Genomic DNA, 12,477 nt, shown 5'->3' with positions numbered 1-12,477 from the left:
TCGGCTAATGGGCTTTAGGTAGCTCTTGGACAAGGGTCAACATTCATAATCATGTTTTCTCCAGCTCCCTAATCCAAATCCAAAGGTAGTGGTTTCTTTTATGAATATTTTATCAGACAAGAATAAATGCAACATTTTATTTGGATTACACCACTCAGAGAAAGGGGGAAACAGAGAAAGGCCAATAAATCTTAAAGAGTTAATTATTTATACAGAGAAAATTTACTTTCTATGTTGTGACTTGTTTTATTGGTACACTGCAGCTCAATTTAGATTAAGAAGCAAAAGGATTATTGTTTCCCAACAGAGATGTATCATAAATAAATACAGCATATTTTTGTATTTGCCCTAACCCATCTGAAAATCTTCAGAATAAAGGGGGAAATGCATCCTAAAATTCTTTGTTTTTAACTCTTTGTCTAACAATTAACGATACTGAGTATCAAAAATGTGGTAAATGGCTGTATAAACAAGACCAGAAGGATGACAATAACAATGGACTCATTAACTTGAAAAGGTGAAAATTTCACAGGGTCGCACCCCTAGACAAAGAACTATGGGCAAATATTGACTGATGGGAGGAGAATTCAAAAATGCAGAATTGTCTGCCCTGAAACCATATACACGCAAACAAGTACATTCAGAGGTTGTATTTATATGTCTGTACATACACATACATACATCTATATGTAACAATAACAAGGAAAAGGAGGCTTTCAGCTTGAGGAAAGGAATGGGGAAAGTGATATAGTTTTATTCCAGTTTAAAGAAAAACGTGCTTTGTTTCTAAAGGGAAAAAAAATGTCGTGGTCTGGCTAATCAGGCCAGAATCTTTTCCTAAGAGGTGAGGTCAATGGGAGGGCTGCTGTCATCATCACCCTGCTTTTCCTCATTCAGTTTATCTTACCCCAAAATAAACAAAGTGCAACATCATTCTGTGAGGAAGAATGTACCAGCATCTATTGTAACACTTTGGTCCTGTCATGACCTGAACTGTATGTAGGTCTTTAGTAATCATTGTCTGAAGTAGAGAAAACTGTTATCCTGTAAGAAAACAGAAAATTTGAAGGCAAATTTCACCTGGCACAAAGTATATACACAATAAATATTATTAAATTGGACGGGAGAGTGGATTGATGGGTAGAAAAATGGATGGATGGATGGATGATGACTGGGTGAACAACTGTTAAACAAGAATTATTCAAAGCTGTTGGAGAAACCCCAAGAGATGCATCTCTCCTCTGATCTGTTTGTACCCTCAAGTAAGTAAAGAAACTTCTTCAGATAGTTACAAATGAATTTAAGTCCACAAATTCTTACAATTTTTTGGAAGTTCCCTGGGATAGGAAGGAATTTATTGAATTTAAATTCAAATTGGACCTTCAAATCCACAGTTTATCTTTCCCTTAACTCATTTCTGGCACTGCATCTTAGAATAAAACACACCTAGAAAGGATTTCCCACATTATCTGGAAGTGTAAGATTATTTCTCTGTGTGTATGCTCTTGTGTGTGGTATGTGTATGCTTCTGTGTGTGTGTGTGTGTGTGTGTGTGTGTGTGTGTGTACACGTGCACATGTGTGGGTCAAAGATCAATGTCGGGTATCTTCCTCTACCCGTCTCTACCCTCCTGACTTTAAGAAACAGTCTCTCACTGAACCTGGAGCTCGCTGCTTCTCAACAGTAAATGCCCGGCAAGCCCTAGGGAATCTTCATTCTCCTTCCCTAGCACCAGGGTTACAGGCATAAGCAGTCAGCCAATCTTTGGGGGGTTTATTTAGCACAGGTGCTCCTGATCAGAACTCAGGTCCTCAGATTTGTGGGGCAAGCAATTTACCAAGTAAGTCTTCCCTCCGGCCCCTCAGCTTACCTCTTTATCTCCTTCCAGAATTATAAAAATAGTAGAGAACACTCATCAAGCCCTGAATACAGCCCACTCTTTTGTGTGATGGATCACGAATCTACAGCTTGGTGTGGTGCTCACAAAAGTCTTCTACTTACGTTGGTTTATGCAAAGATCAAATCATCTTCGTATTATGTTCTGAGCCCTTAGAAGTAGACAAAAAGCTCTCTCCCTATAGAGCTCACATCGTACTCAGAGTGGAGAAAGGAGCCAAGAATAAACATCGGCTGGATGGTATAGTAGTGGTATTCTCACTTTAAGAAATTGTTTAAATAATAAAACAATTTCACAAGGAATATATTGGCCATAAACAGCACGTGGGAGGATTTAAACCAGGACTTTTTACTTCCCAAGCCTAGCTTGTTTTTCTAGGAGTGACATACGATGTTACAAACATTCAAAGGAGGAGTTAGATTGGCAGAGGTGGCTGGATCACCACTAGCTACATTGGGACACTGTCAGTCTCCAGTCTCTAAACTGCTGCCAGACACAGCATGGCTTCCCACTATCCCTCCTCCTGTCATCATGACCTTTGCCTGTCATCAAGACATCACGGCTGTGCTTCTTTCTATAGTTCCAGGCCACGCCAGCCTCGGAGGGTTGCAAACTTTGAGGACTGCAAAACTTGTCTCCCCACTTGTTATGTGAGAACATGTACCTAGTTCTGTCCAAGGTGTTATGACCACTAAAAAGCATGTTCCTTGTAGAAGGAAACATCTTCTCCCTCTTTTATGAAACCTGGACATGCTTAGGAGGCTGTGTGCTCTTCAGTATGATGTTCTGGGCAAGAAGCAACCCTCTACTGGGCCTGGTAGGCAGGAGACAGAGTAGGAGAAGAAGCCTTGCTCTTTACCAGAGATGTGTAGAAAATCTTTCCTTCAAAATTGACCTTTCAATAACCAGGCTACAATCCACAGCCCCAGAGAGGCTATGCAACAAGGAAGTCCCAAGGAGGAACGCAGGGATTTCCCTGGGAAGGGGAAATAGAAGAGATCTCCTGGGTAAACTGGGGTTGGGGGTGGGGGATCGGGGGTGAAGGGAACATGAGGGATCGGGTTGGGCAGGTTGGGGGCCTGATGGTGGAAAAGAGTAATGAAAAAGATATCTTTAATGGGGGGGACGGGACGTGCATTTTGGGGTCAGGGAGAAACCCGGTGCCAGGAAAACTCCCAGGAATCCACAAAGATGACCCCAGCTAAGACTTCCAGCAATAGTGAAGAGGTTGCCTGAACTGGCCATCTCCTGTAATCAGATTGGTAACTACCCTAATTGCAGTCAGAGAGCCTTCCTCCAGCAACTGATGGAAACAGATTCAGAAATCCACAGCCAAATACTGGACCGAACTCCGGGAATCCTGTTGAAGAGAGGGAGGAGGGATTGTACAAGCTAGGGGGGTCAAGGTTATCACAAGGGAACTCACAAAAACAACTAACCTGGACTCATAGGAACTCACAGACTCTAGACTTACAGCTGGGAAGCCCGCATGGGACCGACCTAGGTTCTCTACATACGTGTGACAGTTGTGTAGCTTGGTCTATGCGTGGGACTCCTAGGAGTGGGATCAGAGCCTTTCCCTAAAGCTTTGTTTGGCTTTTAGGAACCTATTCCCCATACTGGGTTGCCTCGCCCGGGGGGGGGGGATGATGGGAATGAGAAAAGAGGAGGGAGGAGAAACTGAGGTCGTAATATAAAATAAATTAAAAAAACTTCAATTAATAAAAAGAAAAAGAAAAAACTGACCTTTCCTTTGTTGGGATTTAGAAATTTTCTTTTTTTTTTTTTTTTCTATATCCCAGTTGGGTTATGAAGACAAACGAAATACAAACGTGAAAGGCACAGTTTAGGGGGTAACAACTTCATATATTCGGTACAGAATATATTATAAAGCAAAGAAAATACAGAATTTTAAGGGAAAAAATTGTGGGAGACATGTACTATGAAGTATTAGTCTGCAAGGAAAGGTATATCAAATGTAACAAAAAAATCAAGATGAACGTTTGTGCTTAGAGCCCAGGACTGTGTGCAATCTCAAAACAGAACCTAGTTGAAGTGGTATGTTCTCATAGTCCCAACTACACAGGACTTGGGTCAAGAGGATCATTTATACCCAGGAGTTAGGCAAAATAATTAATAATAATAGTTCAATATTCACTCTGTTAATGTGTATGTTTCTTCATAGTTGTCTTCTCAGTTGAGCCCTTTCCTAATCAAAAGCTAGGCTCCAGGGAGACAAATGACTTATTTGTCATATGCCTGAATTCCCAAATCTTTGAAAAATCCTTGAAAAGTTGACATGCAAATCTGAGAGCACTTCTTCATTATACAGAATCAGAAGGAGAAAAGGCCTCGGGGACAGGAGCGATGCCACCTGCATTTGTAACTTCCAAATGGAAAGTGAAAAAGGAACAAATGTGGTCTCATTGCTTTCCATCAAGGGAAAACTCCTTACCACAGCAATGTTCATTACACAGGTTACCAAACACAGTGTCTCTTATGAATTTCTGGAAATGACAGAATGTATATACACAGAAGAGAACCAAAAAGACCACCGTGATTATGTCTCACCTTCCATGTGTGTTATAAACAGACTTGAGGAACTCCAACGAAAGGGACAAAGAGAATTTGGTATCTTAATGTCCTTAGTATCTTTTCATACAATTTCTAATTCTCATTTTTAAAAGTGGCATTGGCACCTTTGCTAAATTTTAGCTCTTGATATACAAAGTCAGTCTGGCAAGATTACATTAATAACCTATTCCATAATCTTAATTTCAAAGATTTATATGATTCCACCTAGAAAGTAAAATGGTTATGTAATATTCTCTGTTTTATAAACACCTACAACTATACCCATAAAGAATGACTGAAAGTATCTAGGACCTCATGGGTTCTCAAGACTTATGAGGAAACTATAATATGTATCTACAAGCTATAGATGTCATCCAAAATCATTAAGCTAGTAGTACCTATTGAGAATTTGAAGAGATCTTTGTCCTGTCAATCATGCTGATTGAACCTTAAATATTCCCTTCACTTTCCAGTTAATAACTTCTCACAATATACACCTCATTAATTGATGGCAAGCATTATTGTTGAAGTAACACATTATTAGGCACTGTGCACAATCAGTAAATATTATTTGCCAATATGTTCCTCATTGAGCTACCCATTGGTATTCCAAATCATATGCAAGACCAAAAGCCACAGAGTTCTCCACACTGTGTTTGCAGGCTAAGCTTCTGGAGGCCAGTCGAAGAAAGGGAGGAGAGGTTATAGGGAGGGTCGGTCACTGGATTGGGATTTAAATCCAGCACATCTTTGTGTCTAGACAGGCTGTGACAAAACACTCAGAAAAACAGCTTCAGGAAGGGAGGGTTTATGTTGGCTCACATGTTGAGGGTATAGACCTTCCTGGCAACAGGTGCTTGAGGCAGCTGGTCACATGGCATCTGCAGCCAGGAAGCAGGGAGAAATAAATACTGTACCTAGCTCAATTTCTCCTTTTTATTCAGTCCAGGACACCAGCCCACTGGATGGTGCCACCCTCCATGAGGATGGGTTTTCTCATCTAGACAGTCCCTCACAACAATACATGCTTACAATTACTATTCCCAAAGAGTAGGCATCAACAAGGAAATACAGACTGATGGTAACCTGATAGGAGAAAGAGTTAAGGTTAATTTGTAGAATTATGGAATTGTTCTAAATATCACAGATTATTTCAAGGGAGTTAGTTTTCTACGTAAATTTCTTAGATAAAATTCAGAAGCCCTCACAGTGGCCCACGCCTTTAATTCAGTGGCAGAAGCAGATTGGCCTTGAACTTACAGGCCTCTGTAAGTTCAAGGCCAATCTGCTCTAGAAAAGCAAATTTAATGTCAGCCAGGGATACACAGTAAAACTCTGTCCAAAAAAAAAAAAAAAAAGGGAGACTTTTCACAATGCTATTACTTTTACAACAAGCCAGAAACAAAAATTACGCACCAATCAAAGAAGGATGAAAGGCTCACAGACTCAACTAAAAACAATCCATAACATACTCGGGATCCTAAAGTTTTACTTTCTGGATATGGCATATAGTACTTATGCCATGCTCTGTAGATAGAATTGGCTAAACACTGTGTCACACCCTGCACAAGGTCCTTAGCTAAAATAAAGTTCAATCAAGTACTATCTCCACAAAATAGTATTATCACTTAGTGTAGCTCATTTGTCCAGCATATTGACTTAATGAAGGTGTGTACTCTCTAGCTATACGACCCCAATATTTGCACTCATTTGAGCTGGTACAAAACACACCCCTAAGTTTGGACGACTCTGTATTTTTTTTCCAACGTAGTTCCAGTAGACATAGTAATAAGCTCAATACATACACATGGCATGGAATTTTTAGACAATTTCACACAAATTACTTGATATATACTTCATATGGGTATTTTACACACATTTCTTGAGCAAATGGGTGAGGTGTTACAGAGAAAGAAATGGGAGAAAGAATGTTTAAAGGTTCACTTACTGCACACCTATTACGTGGGAAGCTGTTTGAACATCTTATATTATCTCACTGGAAACAGCACTGTGGGTAGTATATCTCTCATACAGGCAAAAACAATAAAGCTCAAAGTGTCTGGTAACCTATGCTGAGCTGCCTGACCATTGTTACATAATAGGCGATACTTGAACTCAGGTAGATCTGGCCCGAAGCTCCTCCCAATATACTGCATAGCAAAATCTCACTTATTTCTGCATCCCCACACTTATTTTTCCTTTCAAAAACCCCTGGTTACTGTCCGGCCTGCAGTGAGACTCATTGCAACAGTCCCAATTTACAGGATACACACTTTCACATCAGGTTTTTTTCCCCTTAATTGGATGTACTTCTTCCTCCCTAACTATGCAAACATTACTCTCCCTCCAAGGACCATTTTCTACATGAAGTCTCACTTCCTTCTCTCAGTGTGCATTGCACAATTTGGTTTCTGTGAGCATGTTAGGAGGGGGATGATCTTCCTTGTGCTGTTGTATAATTAGATTTCAAGTCTGATAGCATTATAAATTCCTGTGTTTTCGCTCTCCTTGAATTCAGCAGTCCTTTCCTTCGCTGTTCACAGCCTTAAGTAGCACAAATGCCTCCTCGCCGCTGCAAATGTTATCCTTTGACCACTTGGTAATAAATTAGGAAGCCATGTCATGTGCTAAAAATGGTGTTGAACTGGCAATCAGGAGACTTGGTTGGCATTCTATGCCATACATTAGTTGTGCCAAGTGGGACAAGGACTATAATTAGAGTGCACCCCACCTTCTGCAGCTATGGAGGGGCAGGCTCCAGCTAGATGTTATGTAAACATAATGCTTGTCCTTATTTGGTTTAAACTGTGGTTCTGAAAAGAGAAATTATGTTCTTTAAAGCCAGGTCTACTCATATTTTTCTCCCTCTGTGGCTCCCTTTTCATTGATAAAGTCCGGCAGATTCAGTCTGAAAACTATTGACACAAATAGAAAGCCCTTTTCAAATTAGAGCCAGTTTACCGAAGCAAAATCTGCACCCACTCCACATATACTTAACATACGTATCTCTGTAAATGTGATGGAGTAGCAAAAATGGCAGTGTTCTCTACTCGGAAACTCAGACGGCCACCTGTGCATGATGCTCTAGTGACAGAATATGTCCACATGTAAAACTTGGGTGAATGTCATCCCATCTCTCCAACTGCTTACCTTTCCTTACCTTTTAATTTTTACTTGACTTTCATTTAAGTTGTTCACATAAATCAGAAATGGGAGATAGGTTATAATCTGTAAATAAAGTATAGTTTGTTATTAATATTGTGGTGTTATTATACAATCCTAATATTATTAACTAATATTACATATGTGTTATGCAATATAAGTAATATATTTTGGGTTTATTAATGTTGATGTTATGCAATATTAATATTACAGAGTTTGTTATTAATCTAAGAAATGCATATATTGATGTAAAGCTACCTGCTTCAAGAGGTTCTTAAAATAGAAATAGCAAACACAAGTCCTGTAAGGAGAATGGTAAAAATTAGATGGGATAAGCTATTCTCTACAAACTATTTTACCTTTCATACTTCTTTCCTTTACTTCAGGGTTTCACATACTTGTCCATTAATATGAATAAGAAGTTATAGAATCTACTTTGATTCAGCTTAGCTTGATGCTTAGTTTCAATTTTGTCATAAGAAATGACGTGCATTACTTTTTTTCTAGAACATACTAAAGATTTGAAAGTAAGATACTTTAAAAAAATTTAAATATTTAAAGAAAATGTAAATGTGGGCGAAAAGACAGGAAATCCTTATATTTCACTTTTTTTAAAGTCTGTAAAAACCAGAAGTAAATGAAGAAGAGCTATGGAAAGGAATGAAAATCTATCCAATATGTGAAAGAAAATGATGGTTGAGAAAATAGTTAAGGTCATGGTTTCAGGAAAGGCCGGGAAACTGTATCAATGTTCCTCTTACACTGGAAAACATAGCTATAATTGTAAAGTTAGATATATCAAATTCTTTAAACATACGGAGTAAAAATTCTAGTACAGTAGAACTGTTTTCTCATACATTATTTACTTAGATCAAATACAACCATGAGGTTTTTGTTTTTCCTGTGTTTTCTCCTTTACTCTACCCAGTATGTACTGCAAAGGTTCTTTCCAACAAACCATTCAATTACTAAATGAATGTTCTGCTAAAACATCATTACCTTCCTTGGAAAACTCATTTATCCTGGCATTTTTGTACCCAATGTTGGAGTCAAACATATTGGGAATCTTGATAATATTGTGTCTAAGGTATTGACATTATACAATGAAAGTTCATGTCGTGGGTTAACAGGTTTTGTTTTTATTACTTGCATTTGCTGTGGCAATTGGTCTTCTCCTACAAGCATTCTCAATAACTAAGTGCCTAGAGTTGTTATGGGTACGTGGAGACCCCAAACATTGAAGGAATGAGGATGTAAGAGAGAATTTGGGGTATTGTGTGAATGTATTGATTAAGTTTTCTGTTTGCATGAGGTGGAGCTATTAATTTTCCATTTCTTTGAACAAAGTTAATGGCAACTGGCTTGTTTGAATGACTCATACACATCAAGTGTACTTGTTCTCTGTGGATATTATTATATCATTTTACAAAAAAGGATAAAACTCAGGAAGGTTCAATGAGATAGTGGGTTACCGAGCTAGTATGTGAGAAACCAGGTATGTCCTCAATGTATCCAACTTCCACAACTGTGCTAGCTGCCAATGCTCCATGGCTCTCTTTTCCCAGCCATCCCCCTGGCTCACCACCCCACTTACTGTGAGCAAACTCTATAAGAAGCTAAGACTGTGTGTTCAGTTCCCACTAGGCCAGTTTACTTAACAGCAAAGGAGCAATTGGCTTCAGACTGTGTTGATAATGTGTTGGTTTGGTCACTCAAGGAACCAGTGTCCCCAATATAAATTTGATCCCTGAGAGCTGAACACTTCAAGGTGACTTCAGGACCACTGACCACAGAAGAGGAATATGGTTGTTGGCAGAAGGCAGTGTGCATTCCAATGAAAGTTGTTTGTTGCACATGGTGACTTTTTATTATTATTATATTTCAAGTTTAAAGTGCTAATAATCATGTAATTGGGCCATCTCCCCAGAACTCTGCTTATATTAAGTGAAGTTCTTTTCGTGACTTCACATCAAGTAGATTTTTTCTTAAGGAAGCACCATCATATCAAATTATGTAAATAATTCAAAATGCTCTCTTGTACATCCCTCCCTGCTCTTTGTCAGTCACCCAACAATTTGCAAAAATAACCAAAGGAAGTGTTTTTGGTGGGCTTTTGAAGATATTTTTAGCTAAGCAAGTAGAGGTTTAAAGTATAAGTATGTGAGTGCTTGCCATTTAGAGAAATCACCTGCTCACAGAGTTCCGTGGAGAAGTGGAATGTTTTAATGTGTGTCATTCAGACAACATGTGGACTGCATTAAGTCAGGTTATTGCAGGGCATGCCACGTGACACAGCTGAGCCACATTTAATTATCAGCAACACAACTTGCTCAATGCAACATAAATTTAAACCGGAGTGGGATTTTTTCCCCTCAAAAAGGCAACAGCTGCTGCAGATAACAAATGCCCACACTACCCCACACTGAGAGGGGTTTGTGTTTGACATGATCTGAATTATATGTAGGTAGAGGAGTACATCTATATTTAGGGGCATCTCTAAATATGAGCGATAGTGCATAGAATACATTCTCTAAGTGGCACAAACCTTGTGTGTGTGTGTGTGTGTGTGTGTGTGTGTGTGTGTGTGTGTTTTAATAGTCAGTCTTGTAATTTTTCCCTAGTAAATAAAAAGCATCTTAAAAATATATCCTAAAAAATTAGACAACACAACTTTCGGCTTAGATAAGTTGGCTTCAGAGCCAGTAAACCAAATATTTAGAATTTTAATTTAAAGGTAAAATACCCTGCAAGCAGCACTGAAGGGCTCAGGAAAGCAAAGCAAAGCTGAGCTATGGAGAAGCAAGAAAGGGGAGAAAGTAGAGAGATGTGCTGCTGGCACCAACAACAGTTCATATCTAAGAAAAGTCAGTGCCCACGGTGCGCAAACCAGCGCTGTAGTCCTGAGAATAGCACAGCCTTTTCCGGGCTTTTCATTTGCTTAGTGACCCTTTTCTCCTCGGAATAGGATGCTAGTCAGTGTTGGAGCTTCAGCTACCTTGACTTTGATACCACTTTTGACCTTCAGGTTTGAGAACCTGGGAGAAATCTCTTCTACAGTTGTCCTCAGCTCTGGTCACTCCCAGTACAACACGGGGAGCCAGCCACCCACGGAAGAGTCACCCAGGTGCTAGCATGTAAAGCTCTCTGATTACAACTGTCTGCCAATGAGAACACTGGAAGGTTTTGCAATGTCTCTTTTTAACTCATCGATGAATAGCGACCCATGTTGTTTAACACAATTTGGGACACTAGAAGCAAGTATATTATTAAAGATGCAAAAATGTAAGCTTCCAAAACATTTCAGGGGTAAATAATAATAAAATAAAATAGAGCTCAATTCCTCGGGATATAGTCCACGAGTGTGTCTTAGAAAATTTATAGAAATTTTGTGTGTGCTAGGAATACTGGCTGCCTGACCTAATGTAATCCATAAGAAAATTATAACAAAACAAGAGAAGCTTGTACAGGTTAAGGCATTTAGCCAACCTTGTGTAGCCAGTATGTGCATAATCTAGATCCAGAACCCAGATCTTACTGGAAAGAGCCACAGCATTCAATCCAACAGTTATCCTTTCAAATGGCCTCTCAACCTCACCCACACTTAGCGTGTTTTCTGACTGTGTTCAGGCTAAGCCTGCTTCCCCTGGAACTCACGTTTGCTTCTTGTAACATAGCATCTTAGATTCGTGACTGCTTGTGCATCTAACGCAAAGTAGGTACATGTTTGCTAGATTGAAAGTGCTCTCACACACTTCCCCATCAGTTAGCTTGTCTTCCTCCTGCCACAGTTGAGGTTCCTGGGCACAAGACCAGTCTTACAAAAGACCTGGGTTCTAGGAGCAGCTAGATAATACTAGGAAGTTTATCACGTATTCCATTTTAATTTTGCTTCCCTCGTCTGTAGCTTCAAATGAATATTGTAAAATCTGTTTCATGGAAACCAAAGTGTTAAATGTTCCTCTTCTATAGAAGGAAAGAAGCTGAACTGACAGTTCCCTAAGGATCTGTTAATTCTCCTGGATGGAAGCATCGTTCATTCACTCACAGAGTGCCTGCCTCTTTATGCAGGATATGCCAAAGCACGGTGTGCAACTGTGAGCAAAGAAATCAGATTCTGCTCGTATGGTACTCAGATCCAGGGGAAGGCATCTGCAGACCTCTTAGTTCAATACTTTCACTATTGAAACATACCTACAATTTTAAGTTTTATTGAAGGAACTTTCAGAAATCAATTTAACATCCATCAGAACTGTAAGATGAATAGTGGAAAGTTCTTAAAAAGTAATGAGTAAAATATTGTATATGTGAAACCAGAAGTGCAGTTTCACAGGCCTGAGAAATTACTGGCAATGAGGAGAGTGCTAGAAAATGGCAGGAACTGTCCTAAAAACATGTCGACACTTTTAATGCGGAGGTTCTCTCCAAAGTCCTGCAGGTAAGAGACTGTACTCTAATCCAGATGTTACTTCAGTAAGACGAACAATATGGCCAACGTGCACACCTTGGCTTTGGACACTTCCATTTGTCAGATGAAAGCAAAGAGAATCATTTTGACACTTACATATTGATATTTGATCTAGCATTAACTATTATGGAGAATTGTGCCTCCATATTGAAAAAACATCTATCATTATTTACAGAATTCACCATATTAAATATGGCATTTCTTTGGTAAATAGACCTCTTAATCCTGATATCATCTTAAAAGTGTGCTTATATTAAAGGATATTTTCATTCTGTAGGGTTGCAATTTATTTTTATATCTCACAATGAATTATGGGATGTGTAATGTTAATAGTCCCATCCCATCCCATCAATGGGTATTTAAGAAAAGAATTTTTTAT

Source organism: Peromyscus eremicus, chromosome 4 (genome assembly GCF_949786415.1).
Source record: "Peromyscus eremicus chromosome 4, PerEre_H2_v1, whole genome shotgun sequence".
In the NCBI taxonomy this organism is placed as follows: Eukaryota; Metazoa; Chordata; class Mammalia; order Rodentia; family Cricetidae; genus Peromyscus; species Peromyscus eremicus.
Note: the sequence above shows the minus strand (reverse complement) of the source record.